Source organism: Coenobita brevimanus, chromosome 33 (genome assembly GCF_032717465.1).
Source record: "Coenobita brevimanus isolate Jiangsu-jjx chromosome 33, ASM3271746v2, whole genome shotgun sequence".
NCBI classification, from domain to species: Eukaryota; Metazoa; Arthropoda; class Malacostraca; order Decapoda; family Coenobitidae; genus Coenobita; species Coenobita brevimanus.
Window position 1 is genome coordinate 6,804,265 of NC_136986.1, and position 7,043 is coordinate 6,811,307.

At 47.0% G+C, this 7,043-nt stretch overlaps 1 pseudogene; it reads left to right on the forward strand.

The window, feature by feature from the left end:
- The first annotated feature begins 3,570 nt into the window (after positions 1–3,570).
- Positions 3,571–3,684, forward strand: LOC145395936 (5S ribosomal RNA; annotated as a pseudogene).
- The last annotated feature ends 3,359 nt before the right edge of the window (positions 3,685–7,043 follow it).

Sequence of the window (7,043 nt, forward strand, 5' to 3'; positions counted from 1 at the left end):
AAGATGTGAACACTGTAGAAGAGGCATCATAAATGCTAAGAAACTTAAGGAATCAGAGGAGTAGAAAGAAGTATGGATAAGAAGGTGCCTAACTCAAGAGGACTGGGGATTACTAAAGAAAAAGAGGAAAGTAGATCAGATGAACTGAGAAGTAATTTTTATTTTTATTTTTTTTCAGTGAAGTAAGATTGCAAGTAAAAAACTGGCACATAAACAGCAGGGACTAAATAAGAGGAAGATAATAGACTCAACCAATGTTAAATATGTGAACAATATGGCTAACTTAATGTACTCAAGAAGCCTCGGACCAGGACTGACCAAAAGGTGATGAGTAAGATCCGAACAAAGGACATGGTACGGATCGTGACATGGAATGTAAGGGGTGCAAATGATGAGGTGAAAGAGAGATTGTCCAGGTGCTTGAAGGTGCGAATGTAGATGTATGTAGATTAACTGAAACTAAATGAAGAGATGAGAGTGTGAGAGAATGAGAGTATGGATGAGGTATATGCATGAAAGTAGGTGAGAATGAGGGGGCAAAAGAAGGAGTGGGTATTGTGAGTAACAGACTGAAAGAGAATATAAAAGAGTATGGATCCGTTGGTGCAAGGATTGTGTAGGTAAGATTGAAAGCTGGACTACAAATGTGGATGATTGTGTGCGTGTCTGTGGCAATGCAAGATCGTACAAGCAGAGTGAGAGTTGAGTTCTGGACAAATGTGGAAGCATGCATGGAAAAGTTTGAAAGGAATGGGAGTGTTTTTGATTGGAGATACTAATGGGAAAGTAGGGAATGTAAAGGTAGATGGAGTAGTGGGTGAGTGGGGTGTGCCTACAGAGATGAATGAGAATGTCAGTGCTTTAATGGACATTTGTGCCAGGAGGGGGTTTGTGATAGCCAATATCCTCTTCAGGCACAAAATGGTCCATAGGTATATGTGGCGAGTGATGAGAAGGGTGGGTGGTGTACTGAATGAACGAAAGGCAATGATTGATTATGTGTATGTGGATGATTGGAAGAGAAGGTGTGTAATGGATGCAAGTGCAAAATTATAGAGGTTGGTGGGGTTTCTGATCACCACTTGGTGGTGGTGAGAATCAAGGTCCAAGTGAACCGAAGAAACAATGAGGAAGTAATGCATACAAGGAGGGTGGAAAGATTACAAGGGGATGGAAATAAAGCACATTATAAGAGGGATGTGGAGGAGCAACTGGGCATATATGGACTGGAGCAGATGGGGGATGTGAAAAGTGTGTGCAAGATATTAACGGAAGAAATCTGTGCAGCATGTGAGGTGGTGTGTGGAGTGAAGAGTAGACGAAAGGAAGTGCAGGGAACAGCATGGTGGAATGGAGAGGTGAGACAGGCTGTGGCACTAAAGAAGAAACCATATAGTAAGTGGATGAGAAACAGGGGCATGGAAGAAGTTGAGAGACGGAAGAGAGAGAGTTATATGTGGAGAGGAAAATTGAGGTGAAAAAATTAGTGAGAGAAAGAAAAGAGTGGATGGGGAATTTGGAAGGAATCTGAGTGCAAAATGGAGGGAATGTCAGAAAAGGTTCTGGAAAGAGGTAGAGTTAGACAAGGTGTCAAAGAAGTTAGTCGGGGAGTGAAAGGAAAGTGGTAGATTACTAGTGGAGAAAGGAGAAAAAGTGAGCAGGTAAAGAGAACACTTAGAGGAATATTTGGACATAGAGAATGAAAGTAATGCAAGAGTAAGTGACTGGGAAATGGCTATGAGACAGAGGGATGTGAAAAGAGAGGAAGAAATCAGTAGGTTAGAAGCTGTGGAAGCAATGAAGAAAGTCAAAATTGGGAAAGCCCCAGGAATTGATGGAGTGTATGGTGAAATGCTGAAGCATGGGGGGGAGAGAGTAATAGAATGGATGTGGAAGATGTGCATATTGGCATGGGAGGAAGGTTGAGTCCCGGAGGATTGGAAGTCAGGTATAATTATTCCCATGTGCAAAAGAAAAGGGGAAAAAGAAGCATGTGGTAATCATGGCGGCCTTTCTTTTTCAAGAATAATAGGGAAAGTGTATGGTAGGACACTTCTTGACAGCGTTAGGGAAAGAGCAGAGGAATTAGTTGGAGAAGAACAGGGAGGTTTTAGGAAGGAAAGTGGTTGTGAAGATTATTCATTCTTAGATCTTTAGTGGAAACATTTCTAGAGAAGGGAAAGAAGTTGTATGCGGCCTTCATGGATTTGGAGAAAGCATATGACAGGGTGGATAGACAAGGGTTGTAGAAAGTATTACGAGTATATGGAGTAAATGGGAAGTTGTTGAATGCCATGAAGAGTATTCATGAGGGTGCTAAGGCTGCAGTGCATGTGGATAGTGAACTGAGTAAAATTTTCTATTTGAAGGTTGGATTGAAACAGGGATGTGTCATGTCTCCATGGTTGTTAATCTATACCTGGATGAAGTTATAAAAGAGATATAAGGTAAGGCAGTGAATGTTGAAGCAGTCCTAATGAGAGAGCGCAATGTTTGGAAACTCCCTGTACTGTTGTTTGCGATGATACTGTGTTGTTAAGTGAAGACGAAGGGGAGCTGCAAGGCTTGGTGGATGAGTTTGGGAGAATAAGAAACAGAATATAAAGGTCAATGTAGGAATGAGTAACGTTAGGGTCTTTGAGAGAAGTGAAGTCAGTGAATGTACAGTGAGGTTGGATGAGGAGGAAATGGAAAATGTGAGTGTATTTAAGTACTTGGGTAGTGTAATCTGTAAGGATGGAAGTTTGGAGGGTGAAATGCTTGAAAAGATACAACAAGGAAGAAAGGTTGATGGTTCCTTGAAAGCAGTAATAAGAAACAGGGAAGTGAGCATGGAAGTGAAAAAGTTACTACACGACAGTATCGTGATAGCAACTCTAACATATGGAAGTGAAGCTTGGACCTTATTGGAGGGACACTAGTCAAGGGTGAGAGCAGTGGAAATGAGCTTTATGAGAGGAGCCTGTGTAGTCACATGGAGAGACAGACTGACAAATGAGGATGTCATGGAGCATTGTGGTGTGGATGTGGATGTAATAGGAAGCGTTAGGAGGAACACACTGAGATGGTTTCGTCATGTGGAGAAGATGGAGAATGAAAAACTGACAAGGAGAGTGTATGTAACTGAGGTGGAGGGAGAGAGAGGGAGAGGGATGCAAAGGATGATATGGAGGGATGGAGTGGAGAGGTATATGAGAGAGGGAGGTGTGAGCTCGGAGCAGGGCAGTGAAATAGCGTTGGACAGAGCGACATGGAGGCGATTTGTTTGTGGCTACCCCTTACAGGATTAAAGCGTCTGGCAATAGACAGATAAAATATACTCAAATGTAGAAGGAATGGTATCCAAGTTTTTAGATATGAAAGACTATATCATAGAAAATTAGCCTTGTATTATTTGAGGCCCTGGACGCCACAAGGGGCAAAGTGACACTTTTACAATTTTCCACAAAACGTCTTCAGACACTGGTGACATAAAATATTTCATGGAAATGCTGTTTTTTAAGTTTTAGTTTCTAAAATTTGGACATAAGGTGCATAAATGTGAGTACTTTAAGAGCAATATTTAAGAAATTTGGCAGCCACGTTGAGTACACCGCTTCCCGTCCGATCAGCGAAGTTAAGCAACGTTGGGTCTGGTTAGTACTTGGATGGGTGACCGCCTGGGAACACCAGATGCTGTTGGCATCCCTACATGTCAAGTGGGGTTGGTGGAGGATTAGTGCCCCTCCCTGTAAAACAATTAACTCTAAGCCGTTGGCCACCCCGTTTGGGATACATGGCGTCTGGTAATGAATGAATGAATATTTTCACTGTCAACATTACGTTATCAGCAGAAAAATATATTTTGCAAGTGGCTTGTCACACTTTGTGAGCGTTTTGCAGCCATTTTTATTGATTTTTTCTTATTCAAAGCAATAAAACATCATATTCGTCCAATACTATGATGAAGGTGAGTTGTTCTTTAAGGGTAATATGGAAGAAAATGGTAGAGCAAAGTGTTACCCGAGACAAGGCCTAAGTTCCTAGGGTGCTTTGCGTTCGGCAGAGGTGACTGAACCCACCCCAACGGGAGACCACGGACGGGTTGGCGCAACACCCACCCCAAGGAGGAACCACGGACTGGGTGTCGCAACACCCACTCCAAGAGGAGACCACAGGGAGATGCATAGGGTGCACAAAAGGCCCAGGCCAGATAGGTCTATGTCCCCCACTACCTTGCGCCCCTATTCCCCTCAATGGAGCCAGACTGAAGAACGCTGTCCCTGCAGACTAGTCTAAAGCTGAGCCAACGCTCGCCAGGATTGGGGTGGGACTTGTACTCCTACACTCCGAGGTAGCACTGTGATGACAGCCACTGTCCACATTGGGGAGAAGTCGGTCACCATATGTCTCTCAGCTACTTCCCCCAGCAGGACCATGGCAATGGCCACTGTTTGTGCCGGGGAAGGGTAGGCCACCATACACCCTTCACCAGCAGCCTCCGCTGGGAGCAGCACCTCAGTGGCGGCCACCGTTCACACTGGGTAGAGATAGGCCACCTACATCTCTCAGCTGTGGTCCCAGAAAAGGGCAAAACCGTGGCAATGGCCACCGTCCGCTCTGGGGAAGAGTCAATCACTGTTCGTTCTTTGTCTGCCACCTCCACAGGGAGCAGGACCACGGTGATGGCCACCTTCTGCACCAGGGAAGAGTCGGCCACCGTATGCCCTTACCTGCTGTCCCAGGATTTTGTGGAACATTGGCAATGGCCACCATCCGCGCCGGGGAGGGATCGGCCACCGTACGTCCCTCATCAGCTACCCCTGTGACATCCCTCAAGAAGGACATCCCTTGCTTGCCTCACCCATCCAGAGGCCAAATGAGACACCCTTCTGTGTCTCCCCACAGAGTCAGTTCCCCAGTGGAGTTGCAGCTACAGGAGATCTGGCGAGGCCCAATGGTGAATCTGGGAATCCATGCCCTGCAGGCAGCATCCCAACGACGCCCCTCACTGTCGGACTCCCGAAGGAAGGGGCGCCTCAGGCAGCCCCTGACGGGGCTCGATCTGAGTGAGAGAGCAGCCCTCAGTCACCCAGGGGCGCCCCCAGGACTCAGGTGCGTGGCCTCCCCAGCCTCATCGGCAAGCAGTCCTCCTCTAGGACCAGGAGCAAGCAGGTGCGCCTGCTTGCCCTGTTCGGACCCAGTCCCGAGGGCTGACCTTCTCACCGAGGCCCCACCAGGGAAGGGCCTCCCTTCACACCGCCCAGCAGCCCACTCTGGATGACCCAGCCTCTGGCAGTAGTCCCGTGCCTCCTGCCGGAAGGCACACCTGACGTGACCCCTCCCACACCTGGACAACACCTGTGATTAGCCCAAATCCCCAGCAGTACAAGTGGAGTCCTCCTGTCTTATTGTGTATTTAAGCTGTGGAGAACGACGATTGTTCTGTGGGTACCTGCTGGGAAGCGACGATTCGGCCGAAATTTCGAGTCTTACAGAACTGAATGAAACACACCTCATTGTCTTGGATATGTTCGCGTGCATCTGGCAATATATGTATATGTATATGACCACAAAGTCACGTGGTGGTGAGATAAAATGGCCAGAAGGTGAACAGCCAGTAGCACGAGCAACCAACCACCCTCGGTGAGTGAGGTTCAGGAATGTCATTGTCCGAGAAAAACAGCCTATATTTGCCGTGGCCTTGGGCAAGGATCAGGTGATTACTGTATCATCAACCCTCTCTCTCTCTCTCTCTCTCTCTCTCTCTCTCTCGTGTGTGTGTGTGTGTGTGTGTGTGTGTGTGTGTGTGTGCACAGATCCCCTTTATCTCTCTCTCTCTCTCGTGTGTGTGTGTGTGTGTGTGTGTGTGTGTGTGTGCACAGATCCCCTTTATCTCTCTCTCTCTCTCTCTCTCTCTCTGTCTCTCTCTCTCTATCTCTCTCCAAGAGAGGATGGAGAGAATGGAGAAGGAAGACAAGAGGGATGTTACTCATTCATTCAGAGGGATGAAGGGACGCACATTGTGCCATTTCGGATTTTAATTCGCTCTCTCTCTCTCTCTCTCTCTCTCTCTCTCTCTCTCTCTCTTTCTCTATCTATCTATCTCCAAGAGAGGAGGGAGGGAAGAGACAATGAGAAAGAGAAGTGGGACGGCTGTCACTCCTTTTCTCCTCATTCGGAAGGGACCACGCTGTGTCTGTCATTCCTGTCTGTCTGTCTGTCTGTTTCTCTTTCTCTCTCTCTCTCTCTCTCTCTCTCTGTACAGATCCCCTAGAGCCTGGTTTGGGGTTGGCAGCATCACAGGAGGAAAGTGAGGAAAATTTACGCACGTGCTCCATGGTGTCTGCGCGCGCATATTCTGAGCGTATATGAGGCTGAGTGGGGCAGTGCGTGGGTGGTACCGAGAGCTGCCACCTGGCCCTATTTCCCATACAAATTTCAGCCACCTACTCCTCTTGGTGCAGTTTTGGTACGTCTTTGAAAATCGCGCTCATATGAGGCCTATCGCTTTCGACTCTGATAAGTCCCAAATGAGGCCTATCACTCTCAATGGGTTAATCTGTATAGTGTGTTGTGTTAAGACTGTATTAAGTACTGTGTTGACTTTAAGGCAATATACGCGTAATTGGTTGACCCGAGTTTTTCTGCCCTGTTCCTCTAGTTGCAAGCTCTAGACCCGGTCTCAAAGGGAGCCCCAGAGCAGTTGCTTACGTTCAGAGGGCAAGAAGTTGGCTCCTGAACACGTAGCATAACAGTGACGCTAAGACTGAGCAGGTAAGGCGCCACCCTTGAGAAACTTGGCGGTTTTATTTGGCCATGCATGGGTGACAGTACGTTCTGCTTGGCTGCCTGGTCATTGCTGTGGGATGACATACGAATGGACTTTACCCCTTGTGGCGCACAACAGAACCTACACCCCAGACCAAGTGTCAACATGGTCGCTTGGAGCACACTTCTTACATGAAACTTCCACCCTTACTGCACTAATTGGAATTGAGCAAAGCGACTTTTCTCAGCCATAGGGTAGTGCTTGAGGAAGCAGTTGGTAAAAAATAAATAAA